Genomic DNA, 14,117 nt, shown 5'->3' with positions numbered 1-14,117 from the left:
AAAAGACTGTAGGAGTTAAGCCTAAATCTCCATTAGCATAGATTTATGAATTAAAAGGAAATCTGGAGATACACACTGGAATTAGACCCTAAATTATCCCTTGGAGTTTTGACCTAAGACTCTTCATAGTAACCCCAGGAGGTAGAAGAACTTTAGGGAATATACAGAATTGGGTTCTATTTTCATGGGTCTTGCCTTCAGGATTCCAAATGAAACAAATGTTTGGATAGTCTGAGGAAGTTCTACATTTAAGAAGTAATCAGGGGGCTGGGGTTGTGGCTCATTGTAGAGCACTTGCTTAGCATGTGTGCAGCCCTGGGTTCGATCCTCAGCACCATATATAAATAAATACGTTAAATAAAGATATTGTGTCCAACTACAACTAAAAAAATAAATATTAAAAAAAGAGAGAGAGAGAGAGAGAGAAGTAATCAGAGCCAGGCAACTAGTGAGGCTGAGGCTAGAGGATTTAAAGTTGGGAGCCAGCTTCTGCAATTTGGCCAAAACCCTGTCTCAAAACAAAAAGGGCTGGGGATTTAGCTTAGTGGTACAATGCTTCTGGGTTCAATCCTCAGTAAGAAAGGAAGAAAGAAAGAAAAGAAAGATAATCAGAGCTGGGCACAATGACACATGCCTGTAATCTCAGCTACTTGGGAGGCTGACGCAGGAAAATTTCAAGTTAGAGGCCAGCCTGGTCAACTTAACCTGTCTCAAAAGGGTTCAATCCCTGGTATTACACACACACACACACACACACACACACACACACACACGATCAGAGGTTCACATCTCCATCAACAGAACATACCTCTAAAGATCAGAAATACATTGGGCCCAGCAATACAACTGATTCTCAAATTCACCTAGAAGATTATAAATAAGATCATTAAAAATAAAAGTTTCAGGAAACTTCACAAACCAATATAAAGGAACAACTATTCAATAATAGTAGTGGAAAATTTCACTGACTATTTGAATCTTAAGTTGGAGCCACCCCTGACCTCAAAATAAAGTGAACCTGATTTAAATAATTCTTTGAAGGGCTATGGATGTGGCTCAAGCGGTAGCACGCTCGCCTGGCATGCGTGCGGCCCTGGGTTCAATCCTCAGCACCACATACAAATAAAGATGTTGTGTCCGCTGAAAACTAAAAAATAAATATTAAAAAATTCTCTCTCTCTCTCTTAAAAAAAAAAAAGAAAAAGAATTATTTGAAGTTCAGTCTGGTTTCACCTCAGTCTCCAGAACATGAGTTATACCACATAGCCTCACCTCGAGGCAAAGTCTATCTGACCTGGAGACCCACTGGTAAGGCTTTGTCCCTAGTGAAGGGAGAAGTGGTCATAACTTCCTAGGGCATTCAAGCAAAGGTGAGTCTCCAAAGAGCCATCTGTAGCCATCCCTCAAGAAGCAGCCAGAGGAATCTCTACACTGCTTTCCAGATTGTCTGTACCAATTTGCAGCCCCACCAGCAATGTTTGAGTGGTCCTTCCTCCAGATCTTCACCAATACTTATTGTTGTTTGTATTCTTAATAGCTGCCATTCTGACTGGAGTGAGATAAAATCTTAGAGTAGTTTTGATTTGCATTTCTCTAATTGCTAGAGATGATGAACATTTTTTCATGTATTTCTTGATTGATTGTATATTATCTGTTATTGATTGTATATTATCTTCTGAGAAGTGTCTGTTCATTTCCTTGGGCCATTTAGTGTTTGCCGCAGTCTGGCTGGGCACAAATCACGAGCCACTGAAGCAGGAACAAACTTTATTTCTGAACTCCACCAGCACACTCCACACACGCTCCCCGGGAATTCTCCCGAACGCCACGCTGCTCGTCGAGGAACCAGCAGCCGGAAATATCCCTCCTCCGGCACTTCCCCAACCAATGGGAACTCTCCTGCAATCCCTGCGAGAGCTCAACTGGAACTCAACTGAAAACTCCGCGAGAACTCAAAGGTGTCACCTCTCAACCACTACTTCTGGCAAAAATGCCATGCATCATCCCTACTTGACTGTGGCCCTCAACAAGTGATTGGGTTATTTTATTTTATTTTATTTTTGGGTGTTAAATTTTTTGAGTTCTTTATATATCTTAGAGATGAGTGTTCTATCTGATGTGCATGTAACCACCATTTGACCCAGCTGTCCCACTCCTCGGTTTATACCCAAAGGACTTAAAAACAGCATACTACACTGACACAGCCACATCAATGTTTATAGCAGCATAATTCACAATAGCTAAATTGTGGAACCAATCTAGATGCCCTTCAGTAGATGAATGGATAAAGAAACTGTGGTATATATCCACAATGGAATATTACTCAGCAATAAAAGAGAATAAAATCATGGCATTTGCAGGTAAATGGATGGAGTTGGAGAATATCATGCTAAGTGAGGTAAGCCAATCACAAAAAAAACTAAAGGCTGAATGTTTCTCTGATATGTGGATGCTGATCCATAATTGGGGGTAGGGGGGAGCATGGGAGGAATGGAAGAACTTTAGATAGGGCAAAGGAGAGGGAGGGGAAGGGAAGGGGAGGCAGATAGGAAAGACAGTAGAATGAGATGGACAATATATATGAAGAGATGAAAGGTGAGACTCTACTTTGTGCACAACCAGAGACATGAAAAATTGTGCTCTATATGTATACTATGAGTTGAAATGCATTCTGCTGTCATGTATAACTAATTAGAATAAATAAATAATTTTTTTAAAAAAAAGAGGAAGAAGAAGCAGCCAGAGGATGGGTACCCAGCCTGGCGAAGAGGGTCTAAGCAGAGCACCCCAACATCTACCATAGGCAGGGTCTAATTTGATCAGGCCCATGTTGCCAGAGAGGTGAAGGAACTTACCCACGCCCACAGGTGAAATGACAGCATCAGGGTCCCTCAGAGCTCCTGGGGTATCATTGTTTGCTGGAAATCATAGGCATTTGCATGTAGCCCACAGGGCTACTCAGAAGTAAAGGATGCTTGGGAGTTCTGATGTCTGGAGGAGAGGCGGGCTAAAAGGCAGAGCTGTGCAACGAAAGGATGGCGATGAGAAAAGATGGAACTGCAGGGTGCTTACATTCCTTGATAAGCCAAACAACAGAACAACATCTGGATTCTTGGGGACCCAGTGCCCCACATTCCATGCAGTGCTGTAGTGGGGCTCAGGCAGCTTCCCTGACAATGATGGTACTCACTAGGCTGCCTCCTAAGCTGTGTGGCTTTATGTCATGTCTCTGTGTCTCAGTTTCCTTGTCTATAAAATAGCGATAATAATAGTGTTTATCATATGGGTTTGTAGTGAGGATCAAATGCATATTTGTAAAGCATTTAGAAGTATACCTAGCACATAAGAAGTACCTCATTTGTGTGTTAAACCAACAAAAAAAGCAAGGATTTGGTGAATGAGCAAATGAATAAATAAAAGAATGAACCTGGGTTCAAGTCCCAGCACGGCTGCATATATGTTCTTTGACCTAAACCCTTGAGGGCTGTGGCCCCTCAAGGAAGGATAGGATTTCAAGAGCAAGGAGGGGAGGTATCCTGGGCTGGGTAAAGCTGTATGGAGGCAGTCGCTCTCTGAAGCTTTTGTCATCCTTCCAGGTGGAGGTAAAGACCCCTGCCTCTGTGCACCAGGAGCCTTTTATGAACTACTCAGCAACACCTATCACATGGCAGAGTATAATTCATTTATATGTGGATCTTTCCCTGCTAGGCTGTTGAGGCCCAATCCCTAGTTAGTAGCCTGCTTTTTTTTTATTGGGTGTGTGTGTATGTGTGCTTGGTGAGTGTTGCTGTTGTAATGAATGACAATGTCACCTGCTTTTCTCATATCTAATAATTCAGTATGTTCCACTAGATAGAGGGTGACTCAAAGCATGACTGGGCAAATTTGAATATCTAAAGCCAAGGCCCAGGCATTCACATGGGCCAACATTATTATATAACAGAAAAGGAAAATGAGCCCAAGATACTGAATAACTTACCCACTCTCAGGTTATTGAAACTACAATGTGAACCCAACTATTCTCAGGCTTTTTGTCTTTTTGGTGTTAGACACACACACACACACACACAGACATGGTGTGTAGACATGGTGTGTATTTCTATTTTGATTTGTGGATGGTGCTTGGGACAAATATATTTTAAAAAATAACATATACCTGTGGTTTTAAAAAATTAAATACTTGAAATTTTTTTTACAAGAAAATTAAATTCTCACTCCAATCCCTAATCCACAACCCTCCAGTTTCCTTCTTAAAGCAGTTCATTGCTATTGTCAATATATACATATTTACAAACATGCATATGCATAAATGCATATATATATATATATATATATATATATATATATACACATATATATTTATTTATTTATTTATTTTGGTACCAGGGATTGAACTCAGGAGCACTTGACCACTGAGCCACATCCCCAGCCCTATTTTGTATTTTATTTACAGACAGGATCTCACTGAATTTCTTAGCACCTTGTTTTTGCTGAGGCTGGCTTTGAACTTGCAATCCTCCTGTCTCAGCCTCCAGAGCTGAGATATTATAAGAATGCACCACAGTGCCCGGCTACTAAAGATATTATATTTGTGATATTTATGAGGCCAGCTTTTATTCATATTAACCAACATAGACCAGATTGGGATGCATTGATTCTGCTCAATAAGTTAAACTTTATAAAATCAATTGATTTGGACACTACAGGTATGATCTTAGTTTTTGTTTTGTTGTAATGGAAAATAGTGGAATAGAAAAGATCAAAGTATGACTTTTGCCAGTAAATGGATGGATCTGAAGACTATCATGCTAAGTGAAATAAGCCAATCCCCCAAAAAACAAAGATTAAATGTTCTCTCTGATATGTGGGTGCTAACACATAACAAGGAGGGGAGGGAAAGAATAGAAGTTCATTGGATTAGACAAAGGGGAATGAAGTGAAGGGAGGGGAACAGGAATAGGAAAGACAGTACAATGATTCAGACATAACTTTTCTATGTTCATATATGAGTAATCCACAGTCAATCTCCACATCATGTACAACCACAAGAATGTGATCCTAATTAGAATCAGTTATATTCCATATATAAATAATATGTTAAAATACAGTCTATTGTCATGTATGTCTAAAAAATATTTTTTTAAAAAAAGCTCTGAGCCACCTGACCCGCTCTTGCAGGGGACGGCCTAGGTGCCACCCCCTTGGGCACAAATCCGACCTGGCTGCTCTGAGCAGCCAAACACGGTGCTCATTTTCTTCTTTTAAAACTTGAAGTAGATAGTAAAATGGCTTTTTTCCTCCCTCCTGGGTTTACTACTCAGAGAAACAATGGCTAAGATACCAAAACCACAGACCCACAGCCCTCCTATACTCAGGTTAGAATGCCAAATCACCCAAGACTGTTATTGCAAGACTTTCTAAAAGTGTCTACAGCTCTGCGTGCAGTTGTAGACTGTAGGCCCAGCATGAATCTTTTTTTCCTAGGGCTACCAGAAGAGGAAGTGGTACCTATTTGAATCTTAACTTGCACATTCCCTTTGCCTCAGTCCAAGGCCATTAGGCCATTAGATTATTTCCCACCATGATGGTGATTTAGCAGGGATGACATCATCATCGTCATCTCATTCAGGGCATTTTCCCCTCCACAAACCCAAGGGCAGGATCCCCCCTTAGCTAAATCCCTCCTGGAAACTGCAATAGAAGCCTCTAGGGCACTCAGGAAGGGGTGGACCAGAATTATATATAAGCTGCCATATATTATGTAGGAGAAGTTGGCTTCTCGGTCATCTCCCTCTTTCCTGTGTGAGGGGTGTGAAGGAGGGGGCTGAGCTAGGTAAGACCCCCCATCCCCGCACCCACAGGCACAGGTCCCCCGATGAGAACTAGGATGCTCATATTCCTCATCCTTTCTGGACATCCAGGGACAGAAGCACATTCCTCACACTGCCCCCCATCTAAGAGATGGCAGGGGAAAGCTGCAATAAAAGCTCCATCCTCCCTCCAGAGATTTTAAAATCCTCTTTTATTCCATGATAACATCATATTTTTAGGGGAAAGGGAGGTCTGACAAGCTGCATTTCAGAAATGCTGTTGTAGTGGTTTTTAACACCTTTTACTCCTCTTATCTGGTGCTATTTTGTAGAATCAGGAACAACCTTGACATGTTTTGTGGGGCTTTTTATACACTTTTTAAAAATACTCTCAAGACTTCTATTTTTATGTTTAACATTTGCATTATTTTTTTTTTAATACCTGGAGCCACATAACAAGTTTGGGGAAAAAAAACGTGCCTTGTTTTCAACTGTTTTTGCTAATTTTTAGGCTGAAAAGTGACTGATGCCTAGAGTTTACCTTATTCTGTTTAATTAAAATCAGTATTTCTCTTAAAAAAACTCTGAATAAGATAGAAATAGAAATTAAAAAAAAGGAAAAGATCAAAGTACATCTTGCATAGAAAGATCAAATAGTATTTCAAGAAAACTTGTGCAAGAGTTAAAAGATGCAGCCCAGAGGTACAGTGCTTGCCTACCATGCAGGAGCCTTAAGTTTGTTCTCCAGTACCACTAAAAAAAAAAAAACGCTGCTTGAGAGGCTAAGGCAGGATGAAGGCCAGCCTGGCTCCACAGAGAAAAGTCTCATTGAAATATTTTTCCAATTTTCATTGGTGAGAGAATATTATAAAACTTTCATTTGGGAGATTTTCTCAATGACTTCTCTGATCAGAAAAAACAAGGGCTGGAGATATAGCTCAAAGGTAGAAGCACTTGCCTGTCACACCTGAAATTTTGGTTCAACTCCCAGCACTGGGAGGTGGGGAAAGCGCAATGATTGAAAATACAGAAAGGAAAAAACTCTTAACTAAGCTCCCTTCCCTTTTTTTCTGCAATGAATAGATTTACCTTCATTGTGATATGGTGACTGAACATCAGGGGCACTCCACCACTGACCTACATCCCCAGTCCTTTTTATTTTTATTTATTTTTTGGCATGGGGATTGAACTCAGGGCGGCCTAACCACTGAGCAACATCCCCAGCCATTTTTAAATATTTTATTTAGAGATAGGGTCTCGCTGAGTTATTAGGGGATGAGTTATTAGCTAATTGCTAACGCTGTCCTTGAACTTGCGATTCTCCTCTCTCAGTCATTGGGATTAGAGGCTGTTGGGCCTGGCCATGGTGGTGTTTTTTAGAGTCATCACATTAACAGTTCCCAACAATAAATGGAGCCCTATTTCACTCAGTTTGAGGACAGCCCCACCTGCCCCGTTACCTAATTTCACCTCTTTCTTTTGTTTTGCAGTACTGGGGACCCAGGGCCTCAGTGTACCAGACAAGCACTCTACTCTAAGCTACTTTTCCAACCCATGATCTTTTTCCTTTTCCTTTCTGCACTCATCAGAATGGACACAAATATTTGAAATGTCCAAGATTCATGTGTAAATGGCATGTCTACTAATTGCTTCAAATTTAGGTTCCTTTGTACAAGGCTCATGAGACTTGGTAGTTGGAACTCCCTAAGCACTTCATAAGTCTTAATTAATGACCAGCTCCTCTGAGAAATCATTATGAACTCTTAATTTAACAAAAGCACAGGGAGTCCTTGTTTTCACTGTTGTGTAAAAGTAATCTGGCTTCAGTTTCTATTTATATAAGACCATTAAATATTAAGCTTCTATGTTAAACGCAGGCAAAAGAACTGTAGAATATTTTAAAAAGTAATAGAGTAGTTGGGCTGGGGTTGTGGCTCAGTGGCAGAATGCTTACTGAGCATGTGTGAGGCACTGGGTAAAATTCTCAGCACCACATATAAATAAATGAATAAAATAAAGGTCCATCAACAACTAAAAAAAATATTTTTAAAAAGTTTCAAAAATAGTTGTGTAGATCTGGGTGCAGTGGTGCATTCCTGTAATCCCAGAGTTTTAGGAAACTGAGCCAGAAGGATTGCAAGTTCAAAGCCAGGTTCAACAACTTAATGAGGCCCTAAGCAACTTAGTGAGAGCCTATCTCAAAATAAAAAAATAAACAGGGCTGGGGATGTGGCTCAGTGTTGAAGCACCCCCGGGTTCAATCAATCCCTGGTTTAAAAACAACATAAAAAAACTAGAGTAGAATAAGCATTTCTGAAATAGCTATGCAAAATAAAAGGCATTTTTGTACTGTATACTATCCAATTTTATATGAAAAGCACTAAATGAGTTTGTATTAATAACACATGTTGGGTTGGGGTTGTGGCTCAATGATAGAGCACTTGCCTAGCATGTGTGAGGCACTGGGTTCGATTCTCAGCACCGCATATAAATAAATGAACAAAATAAAGGTCCACCAACATCTTAAAAAAAAAAAAAACATGTTGTAAGGACACCATATTTAATACATGTCTTCTATAGGTGTGTGTAGTTTTGATTAAATTACTTTGGGGCACGGACACTCTTCAATCTTAAGGTCTTAAAAAATTATCAAGTTCAGATAACAATGTTTGGCCAGGTGTGGTGGCATATGCCTGTAACCTCTGCTACTTGGGAGGCTGAGGCAGGAGGTCTATAAGTTCAAGGCTAAGCCTGGGCAAATTTAAAGGAGGGCCTGGGTTTGTAGCTCAGGGCCACGAATTCAACCTTCAGTAATGCAAAAAAAAAAAAAAAAAATACACACACACACACATATTTGTTTTGTAATTAGAAAAGCAAGACCTAAAGCAAAACGTCCTGTTTGCTATCAGATTAAAAATCTCTTTAGATGGTTATAAGTTTAAAAAAATGCTGATGAAAGTTCTGCTGACTGGTAAGTATATTCAGTGCAATTTTGGGGGTACCATGCAAACCCCTCAGTGGTATATTTTCCCTGGTCTCCCTAGAAGAACCCAATACTCTGAGAACTGTGGTAAGTATTGGAGCCAGTTCTTCCTGCCACCCCTCCCTATTACTGTTATTTTCAGGAGAAAATGGTGGCACCCCTGCGTGATGCATTGTCTAGAATAGAATTCAATACCTCGTTCATGCCTGGTTTTCAGAATTCCACAGCTAAGATGCCACAGGTAAAGAACCGAGGTTCACTGAGATCCTGAAGCCCAAAACTTAGAATCCTGTCTACTCACTCCCCCTACAGTCCATTTTTCTATATAGCAGATCTATCTCCCTCCCTTCCTTCTCTCCCTCCCTCTCTCCCTCCCTCCCTTGCTTCCTGTCTTTCTTTTTGTTGTTCTTGTGTTGTTGATATTCCCAGGGATTGAACCCAGGAATCCAAGCCACATCTCCAGCCCTTTCTATTTTTTTTTTTTAAAGACAGGAGCTTGCTAAATTACCGAGGATGGCATTGAATTTGCAATTCTCCTGCCTCAGCCTCCAAGCCTTTGGGATTACAGACGAGCACCACTGAGCCTGGTGTAGCAGATCTTTCTAAAAGCACAAAGCTGATTTGTCATTCCTTTGCTTCAAGCTCTCAAATGCCTCTCACTTTCCTGCTGGTCTGCCTGGGGTCTGCTTCTAAATTCAGCTCTTCCTGGTGCCCCCTATACATCAATTTGACCTTGTTTGTGCTGAATACACTAGTTTATACACTCTAGCCTCAAACACACCAAGCTTGTTTCTGTACCAGTGCTCTTGTATTTGGTGGCCTTTTTTCTTGGTATATTCTCCTACATCTTTGAAAAGCTGAGGTTCAACTCAAATGATACATGTTCAGTCAGGGCCCTTCCCTACCCCCACAGCTAAGGCTACACCTGTCCACCCATCTTCTACCTCATCACCCTACAATTACTCTCCATGGCACTTGTTTCTTTATTTGTCACTCCCCAAGAAGAGGATCTTTGTCTACCTTTCTTGTCCATTGCTGTCATTCTATCCCTGCCACCAAATGGGAACATAACAATTTGTTGAGTATCATCTTATTCTTTAAACAAATTTTTTTGTAGTTGTAGATGGACACAATAGCCTTCTCTATCTATTTATTTTTCTGTGATGCTGAGGATTGAACCCAATGCCTCACACATGTCAGGCAGGTGCTCTACCACTGAGCCACACCCCCAGCCTGGTATCATCTTACTCTTATCTGGAGCAGAAGTTCTTAACCTGGGACTAGTGGTTTCAAGAGATCATTCCCTGCTCCTCTCCCTCTTCTCCCCATCCTTTTCCCACATGCAAATGAATTTAAGTTTTGAGTATATATCCCTGGGGTGTGAGAAATGTGAGGGAAAACTTATTTTTTTTTTTCAGATTCTTAAGGGAATCCAAACAACAGAATGTTGATTACCACTAGTAGGGAGTTGTAATTGGTAATGCACTTTCTCCTAAATTTAATTTTTGCTATGCTTAGAGATCTAGAACAGAGACTATCATTTCTATTTTGTGGATAAATACGTTAAAGTGCAACATACAGGTTAAACATATTATTAAAGATCACACAGAAAGTCAAGGATGGAATTGATGCAAATACATTCTTTGGACTCAAAATCTTGTGCTCTTCCTGCTGAACATATGGACAGAATCCAGAATTCGGGGGGATTGCATTGGTGCTTGCTTATTTTATACATTTTTTTTCAAAAATCAGCAAATTTACACACTTTAGTTCTAAGGACTTTCCCTTTTAAACTAGCCAATAAACTGCATTAAGTTTTTCAGTGAAGAAATATTACCGTTGGCTATACAGATCAAGGCACTCTTCCCACGTTATCAAGCCGAAGTTTTAAAACAGAATGTTAAAGTAACATGTAAACCAAGACACAAAAGAATTTTCTACTAGGCTAAGTACAGTATAATTGAGAAACTAGATTTGTAGGCATAAATACCTCTTAAAGCCAAATGAAGACGATTTTGAGATCTCTAATGTTTAGATTTTATCTGCCCTTTTTGTTAGAATATATAATTGAATCATCTATACTGAAAAATCACTATAATATGTATATTTTTAATTAGCTTTCCACTGGGCATGGTGGTGCATGTCCATAATCCAGCAGCTTGGGAGGCTGAGGCAGGAGGATCATGAATTCAAAGCGAGACTCAGGAACTTAGCAAGGTACTGAGCAACCTAGTGAATACTCTGATTCTAAATAAAAAATATAAAGGGCTGGGGATGTTGCTTAGTGGTTAGCCACCTTTGGGTTCCATTCCTGTTATTAAAACAAATAAACAAACAAACAAAGATCTTTCCTAGAAAATAAATATCTAAAAAAAATATAATTCTCCTATACATTCATTTTCAAGAAAAGAAGAGCAAATAAACCTCTACATTATTTAGGGTTATATTATCATAACTCTGTGAATTTGGCAGTGTCTTTTCCCAAAGGCCATGTCTATAAGACACAAGCAGACAACAGTCTCAAAAGACTCCTTTTGTAAACCTTAGGAAGTTATAGGAACATGGCACATGAAAGAATCTCCCAATCTGGGAAGATACTTAAGATCAAAGATTTCCTTCCCCTCTTTGCTAGCATCTATAAGTAAAGATCCAGCCTTTTATGTGTGCAAAACAAGGATTCCTTTTATTGAATTACTTGTTTTTCTTCTTTAAAACCACAAGTGTGGTATCATATTCTTAGAAGGAATCTCCAACTAACTGACTTGGGTGTCATTCTTTGATCTTGATGCATTTAAAACATTAGACAAATGCAGGGAGATGTGTATTGTAAGAAAGCATTTCATCTAGAATTATTTCATCAAAAGATCTGTCAGAGCCAGGCCCATTGGTTCACACATCCTGTAATCTCCATCACTCAGGAGGCTGAGGCAGGAGGAGTGCAAGTTCAAGGCCAACCTCAGCAAATTAGCAAGACTCAATCATAAAAAAATAAAAAGGGCTGGGGATGTAGCTTAGTGGTAAAGTTCCCCTGGGTTCAATTCCCAGTAACAGCACACGCCCCCCCCAAAAAAAATCTGTCAGGGGCTCTTCTGGGAAATTAACTGATGGCTCTTTTACTATAGTTGTGAAAACCTAGGGGGACTGTTGCCTAAATTTATTCTTAGGCGACCTCAGTGTTCAACAGATCTATAAACAAACCACAAACGTATGGGGGAAAAGCCCAAAGACAAATCAACAACCCATCTAGAACCTAGTGGAAGAAACAACAACCTCTTGGCTTTTGATTAGCAGGGCTAGAACACTTCTGGGTTGTTCCTTAACTACAAGTGAGGCAACTACCTTCCTGGAATCTCGCCTGTCTCCAGGGTCAAAGATTGCTGTTATAGGGGATGGGGTTGTGGCTCCGTGGTAGAGCGCTTGCCTGGCATGTACGATGCGCTGGGTTCGATCCTCAGCACCACATAAAATTAAATAAATAAAACAAAAGTACTGTGTTCAACTACAACTATATATGTATATTTGTACATATACAATAATAAAAAAAAGGATTGCTGTTTACAGGGAGGATAGTCTGGTAACTCCCTCCCTTCCTTTAAAATAAACCCTGAGAAACACCTAGTAAGAAGGGGCTGTGATATTGGAGAGGAATATGCTCTTTTGACTCTTAACACACTGAGCTGAAAGCTGATGAGGACCTTTGGATCTTTCCCAACCACTGGCTTTTTCCCTATTGTAATTAAAAAAAAAAATAAAAAATATAAAAACCAACCTACCATGAGTGGAATGTAATTCCGTTTATACCAGGACAAAGGGATTCACTTGTACAGGGATTTAAACCTGTCATTCTTCAGAGGTCTAGGTATCATACTACATTGTGAAGAAGACAAATTTTTAAAAATAGACAGGCGTTCTGCTTTTCTGCAGATCAAAGCCTGGGTTCACATGCAATGCCCTTTACTTCTTGGAAGGGATGCCACTCAAATCAGATCTAAGCATCATTGAATGGTAAAAAAGAGTGTGCAAGGGGGCTGAGTATATAGCTCAGTTGGTAGAGTGCGTGCCTTGCATGCACAAGCCCCCCACCGCCCCCCTCAAAAGAGAATGTGCAAAACAACAAGATAGAAGAGTACTAATTTATAGTACCTTTTAAATTTTACTGTGTTTCACCTTCTACCAAAAATGTCCTAAGTGGCTTAACTGGTTAAGAGTATTACAAAGATGGCTAAGGTCAAGGTTTTAATCTTCTTAATGACCTATTTACTTCTGTAAGGGCCACAAATTCTTCTTTCAAATTTTGTTTCTAAATGAAGGTGGACCAGGAAAGAGGACACAAGGAAAACCATCACCAAACAGGAAAACACACCAGCAGCTGTTGCCAATGAGAAGGAGCAGGTCACCGGTCCAGAATCCACAGGCATTTCACTCGGTCTTTTCACTCATTCTTTCTGCATGGCAGGTGCCAAAATCATAGAAAGAAACCAGATATAGTCCCACCCAGGAGTTTGGTGCAAAATCAGCAATTACACTGGATGCAGTAGCACACATCTATAATCTGAGAGACATGGGAGGCTGAGGCAGGAGGATCCCAAGTTCGAAGCCAGCCTCAGCAACTTAGCAAATTCCTGTCTCAAAGTTAAATAAAAAAAAAAAAAAAAATGGGCTGGAGATGTGGCTCAGTGGTACAGCATTTACCTAGCACGTGCAAGGCCCTGGGTTCTTAAAAGGTGGAGGGTGGAGGGGAATGTAGCTCAGTGGTAGAGCACCCCGGGGTTCAATACCCACTACTACAAAAAAACAGCACAGTGCAAGCCCAGGTATGATGAGAGGAGCCTAAGCCAGCTGGGGAAGGCAGGAAAGAGGGCAGGTAGGAGAGGATTTCCAGAGGAGGGGGCACATCCCAAAGGATGCAGTGAATGTCATTTTGAACTCCAACAAATGGTTGAGTAGCAAGGAAATGCCAATTAAAAGATCAATATTTACATATTATTCTTGAGTTTTAAAAAAAGGAAGAATGGACAGGTGTGGTGGGGTCACCTGTAATCCCAGTAATGTGGGAAGCTGAGACAGGAGGATTGCAAGTCCAGTTTCTGCTAATTAGAGACAATAGTAAAAGGTCTGGGTATGTAACTCAGAGGAAAAGGACCCTTGGACCCCATTACTGCCAATATTAATAATGATCATAAAATAATTTTCTTAAAAGGAAGGACTGAGGGCTGGGGATGTGGCTCAAGCGGTAGCGCGCTCGCCTGGCATGCGTGCGGCCCGGGTTCAATCCTCAGCACCACATACAAAGATGTTGTGTCCACCAAAAACCAAAAAATAAA

This window comes from Marmota flaviventris, chromosome 3 (assembly GCF_047511675.1).
Source record: "Marmota flaviventris isolate mMarFla1 chromosome 3, mMarFla1.hap1, whole genome shotgun sequence".
In the NCBI taxonomy this organism is placed as follows: Eukaryota; Metazoa; Chordata; class Mammalia; order Rodentia; family Sciuridae; genus Marmota; species Marmota flaviventris.
The sequence above is the reverse complement of the archived record's forward strand: the minus strand, read 5'-3'. Positions refer to the sequence as shown.